Source organism: Spinacia oleracea, chromosome 5 (assembly GCF_020520425.1).
Source record: "Spinacia oleracea cultivar Varoflay chromosome 5, BTI_SOV_V1, whole genome shotgun sequence".
Taxonomy (NCBI): domain Eukaryota; kingdom Viridiplantae; phylum Streptophyta; class Magnoliopsida; order Caryophyllales; family Amaranthaceae; genus Spinacia; species Spinacia oleracea.
The window spans coordinates 77,982,850-78,004,746 of record NC_079491.1 but is presented as its reverse complement, the minus strand read 5'-3'; the positions used below and the strand labels follow the sequence as shown (position 1 = coordinate 78,004,746).

Genomic DNA, 21,897 nt, shown 5'->3' with positions numbered 1-21,897 from the left:
TCATGATTCAGATTGAAAAATGTCACTTATGTTCACATTTCTTACAGTTACAGAAACTAATATTAGCTCTAACGATCAACTATTAGTCAAACAACATAGATAAAATTCAGATACAAACTCTTTGCTAGCAGGTGCTGATCACTCTTGAAAGTAAGCAGAAAAGATATAACAATGGTGTAGACACCTACTTTTGTCCCCATTCCCGAAAGGGAAGGTTCGATGATGAGAACATAAATCTCCACTTGGCAACGCATCTCCTATAAAATAACGAATCTCGATCACCGTTTTCATTTCACCCGAACCTGCTATTTATAGAAACCTGCTAAAAATAGTAACTGCCGTAACGGGTGGTTGCTAAAAGTGGCAAGACATAAAAGATGGAAACCTGTCAGAATTAGGTGTTGCACTCCAACATAAATCCTAAAAGAGATAGAATTTGCAAGAGGAATCATGTTCCTAGTATAGCTCGAAAATAAGAGTTACGTATTAATTAAAATCCTAACGAACCTAGAGTTCGTAACGGGCCCAGACGCATTCCGTCATAAAGTTAATACGCACTAAAAGACTCGGATAAGTCTCAAAGACTCCGTATTCCACGAGTCCAAATCTGACAAGGAAATACGGCCCAGACCCTATTTTCAACGCCTGGCTCTGGGCGCCGAAATCTTCAGCGCCCAGCCCTGGGCGCTGAAATTACCTGGGTACGTGTTCTCTCCTAATTCTTCTTGGATTAGTGCTCTAAAATTCTATCTTTCCACGAACTCTTTTCTATAAATACAGCCCCAAATTCGACGTGAAACAAACACACAATTCATATTCTGAGTATTGACTCCAACCCCTAAGCCTAAGCCTCACACTGCGAAATTGATCCCGCGTTCTGTCGCAATCGATCCAAAAATCGAACAGAATGTATCCTGTCCCTTGTAGCTGAAGAATTAAGCCCGGAAACTTGAGATTCGTTAAATAAAAGGAGTAATAGCAAAGCCAAAGTGGTTAGTTTTCTGAGAACCATGAAGCACCTCTCAAGGGTGCGTCGTAATGTGTCCCTTCGCATGATTTAATCGCTTTCCTCGCCCTTTTATAAAACTGTTAAACTATTAAATCTGATTGTTCTATCACGCCTAATAAAGATAATATCTTGGACAATTGAACTATCATGCTAGGTCCCTTAAATCAATCTAAACAAGATAATCACGATCGATCTAGTATTATGTGTTGCATATTGCTAAAATCAATTCAGATTAGTTTAATAGTTAACGCATGTCCCTTCAATTATTTATGCTGAGCTAGTAAGGATATCCTGCCTCTGGAGTTATCGAAGAGCGAGTACTCCTCTCGGTAGTTACAGTCCCCCGAACCCTCAATCTCTGCCCTGCGGGTGTACGTTGAGCGATCCCCACACCAGGGATCACAAGGGAACCTATGACCGTCGTGGTCAAACATAATTGCACTCCCTTTATGTCACGATAACCGAGTTTTGTCAGTTTTTCACATTGTCGTTAAAAACTGAATGGCGACTCCTATATTACTAGTCAATTGGGTGTAAACTCACAGGAAATCCAATTACACTTGATTTGACAAAAAGAAACGTCACGCCCACGAGGGACGAGGTCACGCATTAGCCTCGTGCTTTTTCGACCCCCTCACAGTGGCGACTCCGCTGGGGATAGTGAAGGAAATACTCGTGCTCGTAGGTAATCAAAATAGCGGAAGGGTGAAACGATCCTACCCCACGTTTATTTCCCCATCAAGTTGGGACGACCTGAAAATCAGCATATTAATGTGAACGGACACAACCGCATAACGAATCTTGGCTACCTTGGGATGTTTCATCTCGGGAGTTGGGACTAAGGATACCCATCACCAACCGGGGGGTGCATACGCTTCGAATGTTGTCCACTCGGCACTTTTCGCTAGTAGTACACCCGTCCCAAACCCAATCGCTCGCCCACTAGGTCCCTCTCATTGGTGCATGCCCCCTTGGCTTACATCGTGATTGGCCTCTTGGGCGAAATTCGTCTGTTGAAGGCACTACCTCGACCGGAGCATGTGTTGGATCTGCGATAAAAGCGGTACCAAGCCGGCGCAAACACTACCCATAGAAGCCTATCATAAACTACATGACATATTATTATTTTGCCTCATTATGTAATGTTAGTCATGTGTAGCGAATTATGTGATTGTGTGTGACAAATAATGCTAGAAAACCAACGACCTTAAAAATTGCTCAAACATTCATAAACACCAATTGGCCAAAGAGTTATACCAAAATACGTGTTCCGCAACCCCGAACGATCGCCACAAAAATAAGCGACGCTCAGGACGGCCTGTAACGGATCCCACGACGCTGCACAACGCGTAAAGGACGTTATTGAGCAAACACGCAAAATTAAGTCGCATGTACAAAAAAGGATACGCTAACAGAAAACGAGTACCAGCTGTCAGGGACGCATTTTCAGCGCCCCTGGCTGGGCGCCAATAATTTCCGACGCCCTACGCTGGGCGCAGAAGTTGCTGCCTGGCCTTTTGGTCAGGCACAGCAGCCTCGGTGCCCGCGCATAAAGTATACGTAGCAATAAAAAATTCGTAATAAATCTGCTACAAGGACGTATGGAAAAAGGCACTCGATTCTAAGAACGAATTATAAAATAAACAACTCCTTGTGTCGTCATTAGGCCTCCTATGACGACAATGTTCGACACCAAAACCGAGCATGCTAATTAAAATAACCTTGAATGTCACATGGGCAAAGTATTCAAAAAATAATGTTCAAGTAGAGTTTTCAAAGAAAAATAATGTTCGAATAAAAAATAAAAAATCCGAGTCTAGACTAGGCTATGCCAAAGTACAATCTAAATCCTAAGTCTTAGTTGTCTTATCCATAGAATCGGTCCTAATGCTTGGTGTCGTTCTGCAAGTTAAAAGGTTAAACCATATTGAGTCTCCCTTCCTAACATTTAAAAGAAATCAATAAGCACCCATATGTAATTGTCATCCCTTGCTAAGAATCTACGGCCTCAATACTCTCTCTCACCAATAAAAAGAATATATTATGTAATTCAAGTATTTGCAAAATGGAAATAGTCACATTCTGAAAATCATTCCTCCATAGTCGCACAACCCCCAAAGTGAGCCTAAGGTGTCAATACCATTGGCAAACAAAAAAATTTATGGCCTCAAGGCTTATGATCACATTGGATCACGACTATCATAGTCCTCTCGAGCCACTCGCTCTTTGAAATACTCCTAAGTACGGACTAAAAGATTTTCCATGAATGCAACATGACGAACCATGAAAATACCCAAATCGGCATGCCATAAGGCTACCATCGGGGTAAAGCAATACACACTAAGAGGGAAACCGCACTAATGATTCTAGTCTCGCAAAAAAGAAAATTCGATCTCCCCAACTAACTACTTTGCCAACATTAAGCAAAATAGCGCGTGACAAATGAACGCCCAAGGGTTAAAATCTAAAGTGTCAACCAACGAAAGTTATGGTCCAATTAGCCTAAGTCTGAAAGTTGCTTGGTCAAGTATTATAGGCTTACGCCACTTCATTATTTTGAGTCTAGGCCACCTCCTTATATTCATACACGGGTTATAATCAGAAAGATTAATGAAAGTTCGAGTCTAAATCACAACTTCCAATTAAATCCCAGAAACTGGAGTCTGAAAAGAAACAAAAAATTATTTTCGATATAATTCTTTCGTTAAATTTCAATAAAGTAAAAACAACATTTTGAATCTACGCTATTTTCACATTTTAAGAAACGACTAAATACGCTTGCAAAGTAAGACAATTTAAAGGTCCACCCTAGGCCTACTAAAGCTAAAGCTCCACCCTAGGCCTACTAAAGTTAAAGGTCAACTATAGGCCTACCAAACGAGGCTCACTCAGTCTCGCCTCGTGACTCAAAGACCACGACCATCTACCTTTTAGCCCAAATAAAAAAAATTGAAGGATTTATGTTGGGGAGAAATCCCAAGCAAAAAGAAAAAATAGAAAGAGAAAAGGGAGAGCGAAAAGAACGAGCCATGGAATACTTAGCCCGTACCTCCCAAAGTGCGAAATTTACCCAGGTAAACGAAGGAAAAGAATTGAGTCAACCAATCCAAATCATGCCACAAAAACTACATAAAGTTCTACGATGTCTACCCTTTCCAATCCTTATGTTCTTAGACGCCTTCGCTCTGGGGCCCCTGTTCAGCTCATTTAACCCATCCATGTTCTCACTGCCATAACCCTAGAAACCATTACCTCGACTCTTGTTCTTGAACTTGTTATCAACTGCAAACCACGTACGACCATTGACACGTGCGTCATACCCATTATTTCCAAAGCCCAAACCTACTCTTACACCACCATTAGCATAATGACCATATAACTTGTTTAGATACATCCTGTTGATATACCCTTGAGCCGTCCCCATGCTACTCATTGGCCTTGGTTGATGTAAAATCATGACCCTAGCTTGAGGCTGCAAATTGTGAGTCCTAGCAGATGTAATCCTCATGGTTGACCAATACCTATACAAATTATCCTATCTCATTCAACCCATCTTTCAAGCCGTCTTGAGTCACAAATAAAAAAAAAGACAAATGAAAAGTACATTCTACGCTTAACGAAAAAAAATAAAAAAAATAAAATGTAAATAATACAAAAGAAACTTTGCAAAACACCTTTAAAGTTCGTCTAAAAAAAAGAAGCATTTAGCACACCAAAAAAGATCCGCCCAGAAATCATTTTCAGCGCCCAGAGCTGGGCGCCGAAATCTTAAACGCCCCAGCCTAGGCGCTGAATCTCTCTGCTTGCCAAATTTTGTCCAGAAGTGCTCGTCATTTTATCCGCACATGCACGGAAAAATAACGAACACTTGGAGGGGTACAAAACGTATTCAGATATACGTACCAAAAATTACATAAAAAGATTTTTGTGCAAATACATGTACTTAAAAAAAAAACAAAATTTTGGCTTACGGCAAAGCAGCAGATTAAAATAAAAATGAACTTCACTTATCTCATCCTATTTCAGACATTACGATTCCACCTCAGGACGTACTTGTTTAAAATCGGCATTCTAAGAAACCATTTTCTGGCTAAGAACTACGCAAGACCTGATTCCAAATTAAATTTATTTAAGGCGGATACGTAGGCAATCCATGATTCGGTCCAACCAATTTGCAAAAACGTTAAAGCCTATAGAATAACAAGAATAAGAAATAGAGTCCCTTATTGAAATTTAATTACTTGCAACCCAAGTCGAAAGAAAAATTTAAGTCAAAGGAAGAATCCAAGTCATCAAGATGCCAAAACGAGCACACATCGAAAAATACTAAGGGCACGTACCCTTGCCAGAAGGAGCACTCACACTCTTAGGCACTTAGCCAAGACTCAAAAGATCGCTTTGCCTCAATTGAATGGGGGCTAGCGCAAGCGTCCATGACCTCTAAAGTACTCGACTTGACCCTCCCTAAAGCAAAGTAACTCACTTAAATACCTTCTTTCACCACTAGACACAGTCATAACCGCCAACAAGTAGTAAAGGCAGTAAGCTTGCAATAAAGAGGATTGTTCTACGGCATCGCCCCATCGTTCCTTCGAACTCAGGGCACCCGTTCATGGTAATTCGAATGCTTGCGAATCCCCTTTGAAAAAATCAGACATTGTCAATAGGACTTGGCACTTAACCAAGGCTCACCGTACTCAGACATATGACACTGGCATCTAAAATCGAAATCAGAAAGCATCATTAATGAGAAGACATAACAGCAACTGGGGCCTAAAATTTGAAATGAAAGAGCTAGGGAAAGAACTAAGTATACCTTGACCTTTTGTGCAGACATACACCAAGTAAATCTAAGTCAATTTGAAAGCGGTTTATATTTCCGCAATTCTGGAAAAGATGGCCCTAAAAACCTAAAGCATGTGCCACACGGGCACAAGTAATATCTTGACGCCTGCACCCTGGCTTCCAGCAAATCCTTAGACAGCATTCCAAAAATCGTAACAGTATTTTGATTCACTCATGTAATCCTGTACGAACCCTTCTATAAGTCAACTTACTTAGGACACCTCGGATTATACACAGTAGGACTCGGATTTCAAATGATTTTCAAAGACTTCTTCGAACATAATAAAGTATCGTTGGTTTAAGCTAAGTATGCGTTTATCTCGATGTTGTAAGTGAGTCAAAAAGATTTCTAAATATGATTATGGGTAAAGAAAGGCACCTAGCTTTTGGTCAAGGCACATTTCAACATGTGACTACCTTGACCATGGCAATATCGCACAATACGACATTTACAAGAAAAGTAGCAAATCCCTACTCGAACGTACCTCGCACTAAACGAGTCTGGCTCAAACTATTCATGATCCATGTCACCATGAATGCATAAAAACGTATGCCAAGCATAATAGCACCAAGCCAATCCCGTAGCTACAATGGGGGGCTTGAGAAAAACACTCTAAAAATGCTCGAAATGACGATTTTATCGCAAATTCTCGACGCTAATGCTATACACACGTCCTAGGGGCACAATCTTAAGGTCAATCGTGTAAAACGAACCTTAGAATGGCTATAACCCCTCCCAAATTCTAAGCACTACTTAGAATATATAAAATCACCCCACTATCAAGGGTAACTGAAAATCGCGAGCCACCAAAACTCCGATTAAACTACTGCACATAACGCTCGCCCTATAAGCGCCCGTTACACAGTCTACGTCGTTCCAAAGCAAAAGCAAAAGAAAAATCAAGGTTAAAAAAAAAAACTGTCAAATTCTGCCCATAAATCATTTTCAACCGCCAAGAGCTGGGCGCCGATATCTTTAACGCCCCAGCCTGGGCGATGTAAATCAAAATAAAGAAAAACAAAAGAGAAGAGAATACGTAGAATTTCCAAGTGAAATAAACGAACGAACAAGAGGCCAACTGTGTCATCAAAAGACCAGCCCAAACAACATTTTCAACGCCCCACCTGGGCGTGAATTATTTCTAACGCCCAGGCCTGGGCGCCGAAAATGAGCCCAGGCTCCAAAAAAAAGAGCCCGGATTTCTATAGGGCCCTGCCGTATCCATTCGACTCGAAAATTGCCGATTTCTTTACTGAAAGTCGCACTCCACGACTTCATCAAAGTAGCATACCACTATAAAGGTCGCTCGCACATATGAGCACGATCCCAAACATGATTAAAGGACAATATAAAATACGTACCTCTCTTGGCAAGAAATGACCGTCAAGCCCGAGTGCTTGGGAGCTCGAAAGAAAATATATACTCCAACGAAGAGTGTGCGAAGTTAAAATCATATTCCCGGACTACGCTATACACAGTCCCATGTTTGGATAATCTCCAGAAAAAAATGGATTTCAATCTCAGAGTAAAGGTCGCCGTTAATACTTGTACATGGTCCTCTGATCAAAGACCAAGTGGTGGCAAAATCGAGCCGTAAAGATTAACTCAAAACCACAAAAGAAGATGACCATAAGACAAAGGTCCGTCTAAGCCCGTTGTCAACCCACATTCAGGTTGCAACTAAGTTCGAGCATCCCTCGAAAGAATTCGCTCCTGCGAGAATGAATAAAAAAAGAAATTCTCAAAAGAAAGCATGATGAATAAAAGAAATGGGAACTTGCCCATCTTCAGCGGGCAAGATCGCGTCACAAACCGCGTAGGTCCTTATTTTCAAAACATAAAAACAGATTTGTCCACTTCCATCGGACGGGGTGTCCGCCCTTAGCGGACAGGCTCGTCATCTTCAGCCCGCGGGGTCTACGTCACAAACCGCGTAGGTCCTTATTTTCAAAAAACAACAAACAAATTTCGAAATAGATTCGTCCACTTCTATCGAACGGGGTGTCCACCCTCAGCGGACAGACTCGCCATCTTCAGCCGGCGGGGTCTGCGCCACTAACCGCGCAGGTCCTTAGTCGCCCTAGCGATAACTTTTTCCGGTTTTCCCTTTTTCCAAAAATAAAGGATCGGTTTTCCCTTTTTCCAAAAATTAAAGGATTGATTTTCCGTTTATCCAAAAAAGAACGATGTGCTGGATTTTCCTACGTTTTACGTCCCATAAAAACAAGGGGGTTTTCTCGTTTAGCCAACCCTGAAAACGAGAATCTTTAAAAACATTTTTACCTCGTGATTGGGCTTGGCCAGGCCCAATTACACTTTATAGCTTTGATTTCGAAAACATCTGTAGCTACTTCCAAGGACAAAGTGAGGGAGTTTCTACGCATCTTTAGATACTTCCAATGACAAAGTGAGGGAGTTTCTATACTATCCGTTGACAAATCCCAATGACACGTGAGGGATATGTCGACACTTCAAGTGATGACCCTTAAGTCAAATGTTATCACTCGGGGGCTCGTGAGACCCTCGCAAAACAAGTCACATACACTATGGCTTGTGTGACGCACTCCGTCCAGTACTTTGACCATCGTCTCACTCCAAGACTCAGTCAAAGTGGGGGCTAACTGTAGACACCTACTTTTGTCCCCATTCCCGAAAGGGAAGGTTCGATGATGAGAACATAAATCTCCACTTGGCAACGCATCTCCTATAAAATAACGAATCTCGATCACCCTTTTCATTTCACCTGAACCTGCGATTTTTAGAAACTTGCTAAAAATAGTAATTGCCGTAACGGGTAGTTGCTAAAAGTGGCAAGACATAAAAGATGGAAACCTGTCAGAATTAGGTGTTGCACTCCAACATAAATCCTAAAAGAGATAGAATTTGCAAGAGGAATCCTGTTCCTAGTATAGCTCGAAAATAAGACTTACGTATTAATTAAAATCCTAACGAACCTAGAGTTCGTAACGGGCCCAGACGCATTCCGTCATAAAGTTAATACGCACTAAAAGACTCAGATAAGTCTCAAAGACTCCGTTATCCACGAGTCCAAATTTGACAAGGAAATACGGCCCAGACCCTATTTTCAACGCCTGGCTCTGGGCGCCGAAATCTTCGGCGCCCAGCCCTGGGCGCTGAAATTACCTGGGTACGTGTTCTCTCCTAATTCTTCTTGGATTAGTGCTCTAAACTTCTATCTTTCCACGAACTATTTTCTATAAATACAGCCCCAAATTCGACGTGAAACAAACGCACAATTCATATTCTGAGTATTGACTCCAACCCCTAAGCCTAAGCCTCACACTGCGAAATTGATCCCGCGTTCTGTCGCAATCGATCCAAAAATCAAACAGAACGTATCATGTCCTTTGTAGCTGAAGAATTAATCCCGGAAACTTGAGATTCGTTAAATAAAAGGAGAAATCGCAAAGCCAAAGTGGTTAGTTTTCTGAGAAACATGACGCAGCTCTCAAGGGTGCGTCGTAATGTGTCCCTTCGCATGATTTAATCGCTTTCCTCGCCCTTTTATAAAACTGTTAAACTATTAAATCTGATTGTTCTATCACGCCTAATAAAGATAATATCTTGGACAATTGAACTATCATGCTAGGTCCCTTAAATCAATCTAAAAAAGATAATCACGATCGATCTAGTATTATGTGTTGCATATTGCTAAAATCAATTCAGATTAGTTTAATAGTTAACGCATGTCCCATCAATTATTTATGCTGAGCTAGTAAGGATATTCTGCCTCAGGAGTTATCGAAGAGCGAGTACTCCTCTCGGTAGTTACAGTCCCCCGAACCCTCAATCTCTGCCCTGGGGGTGTATGTTGAGCGATCCCCACACCAGGGATCACAAGGGAACCTATGGCCGTAGTGGTCAAACATAATTGCACTCCCTTTATGTCACGATAACCGGGTTTTGTCAGTTTTTCTCATTGTCGTTAAAAACTGAATGGCGACTCCTATATTACTAGTCAATTGGGTGTAAACTCACAGGAAATCCAATTACACCTTATTTGACAAAAAGAAATGTCACGCCCATGAGGGACGAGGTCACGCATTAGCCTCGTGCTTTTTCGACCCCCTCACAAATAGACTGCCAAAGTTTTGGTGTAGCTATAAAAATAGCATTAGCTAGGGGGATTGGAGAAGGGAGACTCATAGTTTTACCAAATAAAGTACCACCAGCAGGCTCGCCGAGCTTTTTCAGTTTTATTGAAATCTCCATCTCCTTCTACAAAATGTACTTAAACTATTAAAATGCTAGCTGATTTGACTAACCATGTTCATATCCAGGCTATCACAGACTCACAAAAAACATCTTGGCTATATACACATATATATTCCTATCACAAACTCGTGAAAAACATCTTGGCTACACATATTCCTATCACATACTCACTACAATAATACTTCCAATTTATAATTGAACTACTACTACAAAAAAGTCGGCAATTCAACAACAAGGTCATGAACAATGTTAAAGAATCATGATTAGTTGTTTACCATCTAGAAAATACCAAGCCAGTAACTCAGTCAGTCACAACTACGGACTGCCAATCTCATGAATCCCTAAACAACATCTCAATTAGAATTCAATTACTACTCAATTCAGTCACTACGAAAGTACTAATCTTAATCTAGTAGTCTGTAGTCTACTATGGTTGGGTGCTGATATATTGCAACAGATTCTTGCTTGCTGCAACTAGCCGTGTTTTACTCTGCTTCTTAATTATAAAATACAATTAGATAATGTGACTAATTATTCATTAGTGTTGGAAAGTTGTGGCATGTGAGCCTGTGGCTAATGAATGATAATTTACTTAAACATGTTCAGGAGCTCTTATTAAGTTATGCGTCCAACTACAAATGTAAGACATCAATGGACACATCTACAAGCTTGGCCTACATGTCACAGCCATGGACTTGAAGACATCTGCAAGCTTGGCCTACCACAAGAAAAAAGAATTCTTGGCCTACCACAGTCATGGCACACTAGCTGAATTTCGTGGAAGACTAGCTGAGATGGTTGAAAAAAAAACTATGGAGCTATATCACCTTAGAATGATGAATCACCTTAAAAAAACAAGCAGACTAGCTGCAGTTCTGTTTTGTTCTCTTCAGAAAAACTGCAGTATGCTATTATTATATCTAATGCAGTATGTGAAATTGTTTCTAAACGTGAGTCTCATCAAAATTCGCAAATGAAAGGCTAGGAAATATATACATACGCATAACAGCAAGACCAACTAACCAATATCACCATTTTTAACAAGAATTTCATATTGGTAATTGAACATATTTAATTAACATCTAATCCGTAGATTGACGTGAGATTAGAAAACTTACAACTTCAAGAATTTGAAGTCGCTTGTGTGAGATTATCTCCTTTATGAATCTCATCACATAATATCCACAGTCAATGTAATTTTCCTGGCAAGGACACTACCAAAAAAAAAAAAAACTAAGGTAATCAGTATTATATACTATATATTTGACATTGAACTTTGACTGTTAAGACAATGACCTACCTCAATTGGAAATAACATTATTCGCGAAATGAAACCAGCCCAGCATACTCAACAGTCAGCAGTACAGCAAACTCCTCCCAGAAGCCCGTGATTCCAGAAACTTAAATTACACCCCAAAGCACATGAACCATGCAGCATACAAGATATTTGAACCAGCCATGCACACTCAATCACAATTTAAGAGGGTTCAGACTTTAGAATAAGGAAAAATCAGACCAAGGGAGAAGGAAAGATGGAGAAAAGTTCTAACATGGCCACACAAATAGGAAAGCCAAAAGAACCATTGATAAAGCAAGGAATAGATTACAGTTTGCAAGTATCTATTTTTGATTCACATCAAAAGCAGGCACTAACTACAAGAAAAACATTCTTTTGTACTTTTGAAAAGTTACCCAAGAAAAAGAATAATTGTCTGCGTGTGTTGATAGCAGCATTGTCTATACTGCATAGTTTAAACATCATTAGCTATTTTGAATTTTAAAATAAAGCTCGTAATCTGTACACACATAATAGCTTCTTAAATTCCCGGCGGAAAATTAAGGATGCATGGCTAATTCTTGATATTTAATATTGAGAGCATGGTGTAGGATCCATGCCAAGAAGCTAGATATTATTGTATTAATGCTTCTTCTGTTTGCAAGTCTACACTAACTTAAACTAGAGAAAGATGGAACACGGTAGTCAACTTCTCAACCCTCATTATGCAAAAAATATCAAACCAGAAACCATAAAACAAGAGGATCCTAGGCAAGGTAGATAGATTATAACTCTTCTGCAATACCATGTGCAACATGCTTCAGTACTCCACAAAACGGCTAATTTATAAATTCCCTTGAAATATATTCCAGGTACTATCCAACACTAAAAGCCAATGAGGTCGTGACTCACAAATCACGATGCACGGCGTTCACAAATCAGATAGCTAAAAAATTTAGAAGTAGACAAAGTGATTTACTAAATAAGAGAGAGGTGGGTCTGGAGCCCCATTGTACAATTAAAATAGAAAATTAACATGCTTAAAAGTAAATAACATAGTAAAGCCACCATATAGGATGACAATAGTTAAATTTACAAGTGTATTTGGTTCCACTACAATTTATCATTGCCGTGACTCTACTTTTGAGATGGTCTTGGCGGGTAGTGCTAGGTAGAAGACTAGCAGGAATCTAGCAACAAACTTAGTTTTCAATTACTCTTGGCATTGATTACCTGTTTGTTAATGAAAATTGACATGGTCAATCCAACATATTGGATAAGGCTCAGTTGTTGTCATTGGTGGTTTCGTGTTCATTTCTTTTTCTTCATTGTTCTCTAAACAATCCAAAATATAGACATAGAACAAATCAAACCACCTATGTTTTATTTTGATGATCCCATTTAATGTCGGTTTTTATTTCTAGGAGTAGTGAATGGGTGTAAGAAAAAAGTGGATAGAATAAGAGAGATGTAGTAAAAAGGCGGGTGGGTGTAGGAAAAAAGTGGATAAAATTTAAGCCTTCCTATTAGCCCCTTAACCACACTACACTAGAACTATCAATAACTTCTAATGAAGTCTAATTAACCAAAACTATATTTGATTGAACATAATTTCTATAGATGCCTAATGTCCCAATTTCCGAAACCATAAATGATAATTCAACATAAATGATTAAACAGAAAATTATTTACACCACAATTGTCTTGTTTTAAAATGGACTAATCCAATCAATGTCTGATTCTTTAGGGGGCAAGGCTGTGGAATTGATGTGGAAAAAGGGACTAATTTACGAAAATCACAACCTACATATACAAATTCAAAGGACCAAAATCCTAAAACCCATAATTAAACCAATCGTAATTGAATTCAAACCCTCTTCCCCACAAACCAATTCAAGAAAATTAATTAACCATAACCGAACACATAAAACGAAAAATTAAGAACAATCCCAAACATAAATCAGTAAAATTCCTTAAAGTTAATGAAGTATTCCTTCAAATTCGATTATTAACTCTAACCGTGACAAGGGAAGCACGCCTCCGTCGGTTTCGCCGTGAGAAGGACATCACACCGTAGTGAGAAGAAAGCACGCCGCCGTGAGAAACGGAATCGACGCCGTAGGATTCTCCGTGAGAAGGAAGTCGTAACAGTGAAGAGTATTGCAGAGAAAAAAGAAGCGTGGGAGAAAAACTCAGGGCGGTTCTTTGTTATTTTGATAGTGCCTGTTTTTTTAATTTCTTTTCACAGCGCTTCTACCATACGCGCTATAGTATGTATGTACATACGACAGTGCTTTTATCCTAAGCGCTATAGTATATACATTTATGACAGCGCTTACCCGATAAGCGCTGTTATATGCTATATTTGATATCTTTAATAGCATTAGGGTGAAAAGCGCTGTTAAATTAACGTTGTTAAATGACATTTCTGTAGTAGTGGAGGTAAACTATATCCTTTTTCTAACGCTTGTTTTTATGCAGGTACCGGCGTACAAAGAGTGGTCTCGATTGCAGAACATCTTGACCATTCTCCGTCCCTTTCGAAATAATTTGACTTGCGCTTTCCTAACCGAACGCTCAGTCAAAGTGGGGGCTTCTGTAGACACCTAATTTGTGTCTCCTCTTTGGGATGATGATAATACCATTATCCTTGTTAGGAGATTGGAGTAACTCCAGGCAGAAATCCCAATTGTTAAGAACACCTCCAAGATCCAAGGTCCAAAATCCAATCCCCGAGACCGTTTCCCTCCCGGAACTCGGTACAATATACAACTTCCAAAATCCAATTTCAAAATCCAAGTTCAATCTCAACTAGTGGACCATCCCATTGGTATTACTAGGCCTTTTCCACTCAAAATCATATAAGGCAAGTCAAATTCGGGCGCCGACCCACAAAATCGACATTGCCGGGCCCCGCCCCGTAAAACTGGAAATCAAAAACCCGAGAAAGACTTGTTTTTAAACGCAAATTCAAGTCTTAACCTCCAAGCAAACACTACACGCCAAACATTGTACTATTAGTACGAAGGTACACCCATACAAGACAAATCAAGGACGGCATCTTTCCGTCCTTTTTGGCGGCATTCAGGCCACGTCAGCAGCGCACAGCAGGCGCCAGGCGCTGGCGTGTGCTGGCGTTTTGCACCATTCCCTCCTATAAATACCCCTCATTTTCATCGAAAAAAGGGGGGAGCACAACACATACAACGTCGTAATTTCGACATTACTCCTCACAATACAAACTTCAAGACTCTTCAAAAACACATACAAAATTCCTAAATTCAAAAGCAATAGGGAGCTCGTGCCTAAGCCTAACTAGGTAAATCCGAATCCCATTTCAATCAATCATGCTTTTTTATTTCAAATGATTAGCAAGTTGGTGTTTTTTCCATAAAAAACACCACTTGCGACAATCATACATGCTTTTTCAAAAATACAAACTTTTTCAAAATACAAAATACAAACTTCCAGGATTCAAGGATGTTCAAAGTTGCATACATTCATCTCTTTGAACTAGAATCACCTTCAAGTGTGGAGTAATCAGAGATGACACCTTTTTAGCATTTAAAGGTTTAGTCTTTTGAGATTCAAGACTCCATTTTTCAATATACAAGTTCAAGTTTTCAAATTTCAAGATCCCACCATGTTTAGGGTTGTTCATAACTACCTCTCTAAACTAGGAACATTTCAAGTTTAAATTTTAAATCATTTCAAGTTCAAACCTTTCAATATTCAAGCTTTCAATTTCAAGTTCAATATGCAAAATCTAAGACATTTGGGTTGAGCAACCTCTCCCAAGTTGAGATTTTTGGCTTTGAATTCGTGTCGGGCGCACTTATTTTTAAGGAGCCGCTTGGCGTTCGAATCCCATGTGCCGAAGTACAAATTTCAATTATGCACCTTTCAATATCGCAATTTCAATATCGCACCTTTCAATATCGCACTTTCAATATCGCACTTTCAATACCGCAATTTCAATACCGCAATTTCAATACCGTAATTTCAATTTCGCACTTTGAATTCCGCACCTTTACTTGCCTATTCCATTTTTAGGCAATGTGGACCTACTCCCTAGTCCTTCTCTAGGGGGTCTTATATTTACTAATTCCTCACTTTATTTAGTATTGTGATGTTGCTTTATGTGCTTTATCGCTTTCACCACCAACATGCTAAATATAACAAAATACAAAGGTTACATCACGCTTAACGAAAATATTTTTGGACAAACCGGCCTTAGGTTCCTTAAATAAATCCTTAAAGAAAAGTGACCACCGTATAATTAGAAATTCTATTTTCCTCTAAATTTCGAACCCACATAGTCTAATCTTATGGTCTATTTTCGAAACAATGTTGTTCCAACGTACTTGAATATTTCTAAAGCTCGCCGAATAAGCATTTTCGTTCCCGAGCCCGGATCTCACCCATCCGTATCAAGGATTCAAGGCCTTACCCAAAAATAGAGTCATTTTGCGGTCTTCCCAAACGGGACCTAAAATAAAGTTTGGTGGCAACTCCTTCGAGGTGCAAAAACAATTCAACGGTTCTCTAAACGAACCGCCGCGTGCCAAACCCCCCTTGTAGGAAACGGTATAAAAAAAACACCCCCCTACACTATGACTAATGAATTATTAGTTGCAAATGCTAGTTTAATTAGGATTGATTGGAGTGCATTATTTTGATTTGGCAAGACATTGTGAATCTCTTTGATGCATGTGAAAAGTAGGTCTCATATGCGAGTTCTCTAGTTCTAGGATCATGCGAGAGCTTTTCCTTGATTAGAGACTTAGCGTGTTCTATCCGAGAGGTGGCGAGCACGTCATTAGTTGCTTTTCCAAGTGAAATAAACGAACGAACAAGAGGCCAACTGTGTCATCAAAAGACCAGCCCAAACAACATTTTCAACGCCCCACCTGGGCGTGAATTATTTCTAACGCCCAGGCCTGGGCGCCGAAAATGAGCCCAGGCTCCAAAAAAAAGAGCCCGGATTTCTATAGGGCCCTGCCGTATCCATTCGACTCGAAAATTGCCGATTTCTTTACTGAAAGTCGCACTCCACGACTTCATCAAAGTAGCATACCACTATAAAGGTCGCTCGCACATATGAGCACGATCCCAAACATGATTAAAGGACAATATAAAATACGTACCTCTCTTGGCAAGAAATGACCGTCAAGCCCGAGTGCTTGGGAGCTCGAAAGAAAATATATACTCCAACGAAGAGTGTGCGAAGTTAAAATCATATTCCCGGACTACGCTATACACAGTCCCATGTTTGGATAATCTCCAGAAAAAAATGGATTTCAATCTCAGAGTAAAGGTCGCCGTTAATACTTGTACATGGTCCTCTGATCAAAGACCAAGTGGTGGCAAAATCGAGCCGTAAAGATTAACTCAAAACCACAAAAGAAGATGACCATAAGACAAAGGTCCGTCTAAGCCCGTTGTCAACCCACATTCAGGTTGCAACTAAGTTCGAGCATCCCTCGAAAGAATTCGCTCCTGCGAGAATGAATAAAAAAAGAAATTCTCAAAAGAAAGCATGATGAATAAAAGAAATGGGAACTTGCCCATCTTCAGCGGGCAAGATCGCGTCACAAACCGCGTAGGTCCTTATTTTCAAAACATAAAAACAGATTTGTCCACTTCCATCGGACGGGGTGTCCGCCCTTAGCGGACAGGCTCGTCATCTTCAGCCCGCGGGGTCTACGTCACAAACCGCGTAGGTCCTTATTTTCAAAAAACAACAAACAAATTTCGAAATAGATTCGTCCACTTCTATCGAACGGGGTGTCCACCCTCAGCGGACAGACTCGCCATCTTCAGCCGGCGGGGTCTGCGCCACTAACCGCGCAGGTCCTTAGTCGCCCTAGCGATAACTTTTTCCGGTTTTCCCTTTTTCCAAAAATAAAGGATCGGTTTTCCCTTTTTCCAAAAATTAAAGGATTGATTTTCCGTTTATCCAAAAAAGAACGATGTGCTGGATTTTCCTACGTTTTACGTCCCATAAAAACAAGGGGGTTTTCTCGTTTAGCCAACCCTGAAAACGAGAATCTTTAAAAACATTTTTACCTCGTGATTGGGCTTGGCCAGGCCCAATTACACTTTATAGCTTTGATTTCGAAAACATCTGTAGCTACTTCCAAGGACAAAGTGAGGGAGTTTCTACGCATCTTTAGATACTTCCAATGACAAAGTGAGGGAGTTTCTATACTATCCGTTGACAAATCCCAATGACACGTGAGGGATATGTCGACACTTCAAGTGATGACCCTTAAGTCAAATGTTATCACTCGGGGGCTCGTGAGACCCTCGCAAAACAAGTCACATACACTATGGCTTGTGTGACGCACTCCGTCCAGTACTTTGACCATCGTCTCACTCCAAGACTCAGTCAAAGTGGGGGCTAACTGTAGACACCTACTTTTGTCCCCATTCCCGAAAGGGAAGGTTCGATGATGAGAACATAAATCTCCACTTGGCAACGCATCTCCTATAAAATAACGAATCTCGATCACCCTTTTCATTTCACCTGAACCTGCGATTTTTAGAAACTTGCTAAAAATAGTAATTGCCGTAACGGGTAGTTGCTAAAAGTGGCAAGACATAAAAGATGGAAACCTGTCAGAATTAGGTGTTGCACTCCAACATAAATCCTAAAAGAGATAGAATTTGCAAGAGGAATCCTGTTCCTAGTATAGCTCGAAAATAAGACTTACGTATTAATTAAAATCCTAACGAACCTAGAGTTCGTAACGGGCCCAGACGCATTCCGTCATAAAGTTAATACGCACTAAAAGACTCAGATAAGTCTCAAAGACTCCGTTATCCACGAGTCCAAATTTGACAAGGAAATACGGCCCAGACCCTATTTTCAACGCCTGGCTCTGGGCGCCGAAATCTTCGGCGCCCAGCCCTGGGCGCTGAAATTACCTGGGTACGTGTTCTCTCCTAATTCTTCTTGGATTAGTGCTCTAAACTTCTATCTTTCCACGAACTATTTTCTATAAATACAGCCCCAAATTCGACGTGAAACAAACGCACAATTCATATTCTGAGTATTGACTCCAACCCCTAAGCCTAAGCCTCACACTGCGAAATTGATCCCGCGTTCTGTCGCAATCGATCCAAAAATCAAACAGAACGTATCATGTCCTTTGTAGCTGAAGAATTAATCCCGGAAACTTGAGATTCGTTAAATAAAAGGAGAAATCGCAAAGCCAAAGTGGTTAGTTTTCTGAGAAACATGACGCAGCTCTCAAGGGTGCGTCGTAATGTGTCCCTTCGCATGATTTAATCGCTTTCCTCGCCCTTTTATAAAACTGTTAAACTATTAAATCTGATTGTTCTATCACGCCTAATAAAGATAATATCTTGGACAATTGAACTATCATGCTAGGTCCCTTAAATCAATCTAAAAAAGATAATCACGATCGATCTAGTATTATGTGTTGCATATTGCTAAAATCAATTCAGATTAGTTTAATAGTTAACGCATGTCCCATCAATTATTTATGCTGAGCTAGTAAGGATATTCTGCCTCAGGAGTTATCGAAGAGCGAGTACTCCTCTCGGTAGTTACAGTCCCCCGAACCCTCAATCTCTGCCCTGGGGGTGTATGTTGAGCGATCCCCACACCAGGGATCACAAGGGAACCTATGGCCGTAGTGGTCAAACATAATTGCACTCCCTTTATGTCACGATAACCGGGTTTTGTCAGTTTTTCTCATTGTCGTTAAAAACTGAATGGCGACTCCTATATTACTAGTCAATTGGGTGTAAACTCACAGGAAATCCAATTACACCTTATTTGACAAAAAGAAATGTCACGCCCATGAGGGACGAGGTCACGCATTAGCCTCGTGCTTTTTCGACCCCCTCACAAATAGACTGCCAAAGTTTTGGTGTAGCTATAAAAATAGCATTAGCTAGGGGGATTGGAGAAGGGAGACTCATAGTTTTACCAAATAAAGTACCACCAGCAGGCTCGCCGAGCTTTTTCAGTTTTATTGAAATCTCCATCTCCTTCTACAAAATGTACTTAAACTATTAAAATGCTAGCTGATTTGACTAACCATGTTCATATCCAGGCTATCACAGACTCACAAAAAACATCTTGGCTATATACACATATATATTCCTATCACAAACTCGTGAAAAACATCTTGGCTACACATATTCCTATCACATACTCACTACAATAATACTTCCAATTTATAATTGAACTACTACTACAAAAAAGTCGGCAATTCAACAACAAGGTCATGAACAATGTTAAAGAATCATGATTAGTTGTTTACCATCTAGAAAATACCAAGCCAGTAACTCAGTCAGTCACAACTACGGACTGCCAATCTCATGAATCCCTAAACAACATCTCAATTAGAATTCAATTACTACTCAATTCAGTCACTACGAAAGTACTAATCTTAATCTAGTAGTCTGTAGTCTACTATGGTTGGGTGCTGATATATTGCAACAGATTCTTGCTTGCTGCAACTAGCCGTGTTTTACTCTGCTTCTTAATTATAAAATACAATTAGATAATGTGACTAATTATTCATTAGTGTTGGAAAGTTGTGGCATGTGAGCCTGTGGCTAATGAATGATAATTTACTTAAACATGTTCAGGAGCTCTTATTAAGTTATGCGTCCAACTACAAATGTAAGACATCAATGGACACATCTACAAGCTTGGCCTACATGTCACAGCCATGGACTTGAAGACATCTGCAAGCTTGGCCTACCACAAGAAAAAAGAATTCTTGGCCTACCACAGTCATGGCACACTAGCTGAATTTCGTGGAAGACTAGCTGAGATGGTTGAAAAAAAAACTATGGAGCTATATCACCTTAGAATGATGAATCACCTTAAAAAAACAAGCAGACTAGCTGCAGTTCTGTTTTGTTCTCTTCAGAAAAACTGCAGTATGCTATTATTATATCTAATGCAGTATGTGAAATTGTTTCTAAACGTGAGTCTCATCAAAATTCGCAAATGAAAGGCTAGGAAATATATACATACGCATAACAGCAAGACCAACTAACCAATATCACCATTTTTAACAAGAATTTCATATTGGTAATTGAACATATTTAATTAACATCTAATCCGTAGATTGACGTGAGATTAGAAAACTTACAACTTCAAGAATTTGAAGTCGCTTGTGTGAGATTATCTCCTTTATGAATCTCATCACATAATATCCACAGTCAATGTAATTTTCCTGGCAAGGACACTACCAAAAAAAAAAAAAACTAAGGTAATCAGTATTATATACTATATATTTGACATTGAACTTTGACTGTTAAGACAATGACCTACCTCAATTGGAAATAACATTATTCGCGAAATGAAACCAGCCCAGCATACTCAACAGTCAGCAGTACAGCAAACTCCTCCCAGAAGCCCGTGATTCCAGAAACTTAAATTACACCCCAAAGCACATGAACCATGCAGCATACAAGATATTTGAACCAGCCATGCACACTCAATCACAATTTAAGAGGGTTCAGACTTTAGAATAAGGAAAAATCAGACCAAGGGAGAAGGAAAGATGGAGAAAAGTTCTAACATGGCCACACAAATAGGAAAGCCAAAAGAACCATTGATAAAGCAAGGAATAGATTACAGTTTGCAAGTATCTATTTTTGATTCACATCAAAAGCAGGCACTAACTACAAGAAAAACATTCTTTTGTACTTTTGAAAAGTTACCCAAGAAAAAGAATAATTGTCTGCGTGTGTTGATAGCAGCATTGTCTATACTGCATAGTTTAAACATCATTAGCTATTTTGAATTTTAAAATAAAGCTCGTAATCTGTACACACATAATAGCTTCTTAAATTCCCGGCGGAAAATTAAGGATGCATGGCTAATTCTTGATATTTAATATTGAGAGCATGGTGTAGGATCCATGCCAAGAAGCTAGATATTATTGTATTAATGCTTCTTCTGTTTGCAAGTCTACACTAACTTAAACTAGAGAAAGATGGAACACGGTAGTCAACTTCTCAACCCTCATTATGCAAAAAATATCAAACCAGAAACCATAAAACAAGAGGATCCTAGGCAAGGTAGATAGATTATAACTCTTCTGCAATACCATGTGCAACATGCTTCAGTACTCCACAAAACGGCTAATTTATAAATTCCCTTGAAATATATTCCAGGTACTATCCAACACTAAAAGCCAATGAGGTCGTGACTCACAAATCACGATGCACGGCGTTCACAAATCAGATAGCTAAAAAATTTAGAAGTAGACAAAGTGATTTACTAAATAAGAGAGAGGTGGGTCTGGAGCCCCATTGTACAATTAAAATAGAAAATTAACATGCTTAAAAGTAAATAACATAGTAAAGCCACCATATAGGATGACAATAGTTAAATTTACAAGTGTATTTGGTTCCACTACAATTTATCATTGCCGTGACTCTACTTTTGAGATGGTCTTGGCGGGTAGTGCTAGGTAGAAGACTAGCAGGAATCTAGCAACAAACTTAGTTTTCAATTACTCTTGGCATTGATTA

At 39.7% G+C, this 21,897-nt stretch overlaps 2 long non-coding RNA genes across 2 annotated transcripts; both read right to left on the bottom strand.

The window, feature by feature from the left end:
• Positions 1 to 10,022: 10,022 nt before the first annotated feature.
• LOC130460722 (uncharacterized) lies at positions 10,023 to 11,548 on the bottom strand. The gene is made up of 3 exons (XR_008920802.1): positions 11,392 to 11,548; positions 11,210 to 11,305; positions 10,023 to 10,094 (listed from the first exon to the last, which is right to left on the bottom strand). It is a non-coding gene; the product is annotated as an uncharacterized lncRNA (long non-coding RNA).
• A 7,772-nt stretch (positions 11,549 to 19,320) lies between these two features.
• Positions 19,321 to 20,867, bottom strand: LOC130460697 (uncharacterized). The gene is made up of 3 exons (XR_008920717.1): positions 20,690 to 20,867; positions 20,508 to 20,603; positions 19,321 to 19,392 (listed from the first exon to the last, which is right to left on the bottom strand). It is a non-coding gene; the product is annotated as an uncharacterized lncRNA (long non-coding RNA).
• Positions 20,868 to 21,897: the final 1,030 nt, after the last annotated feature.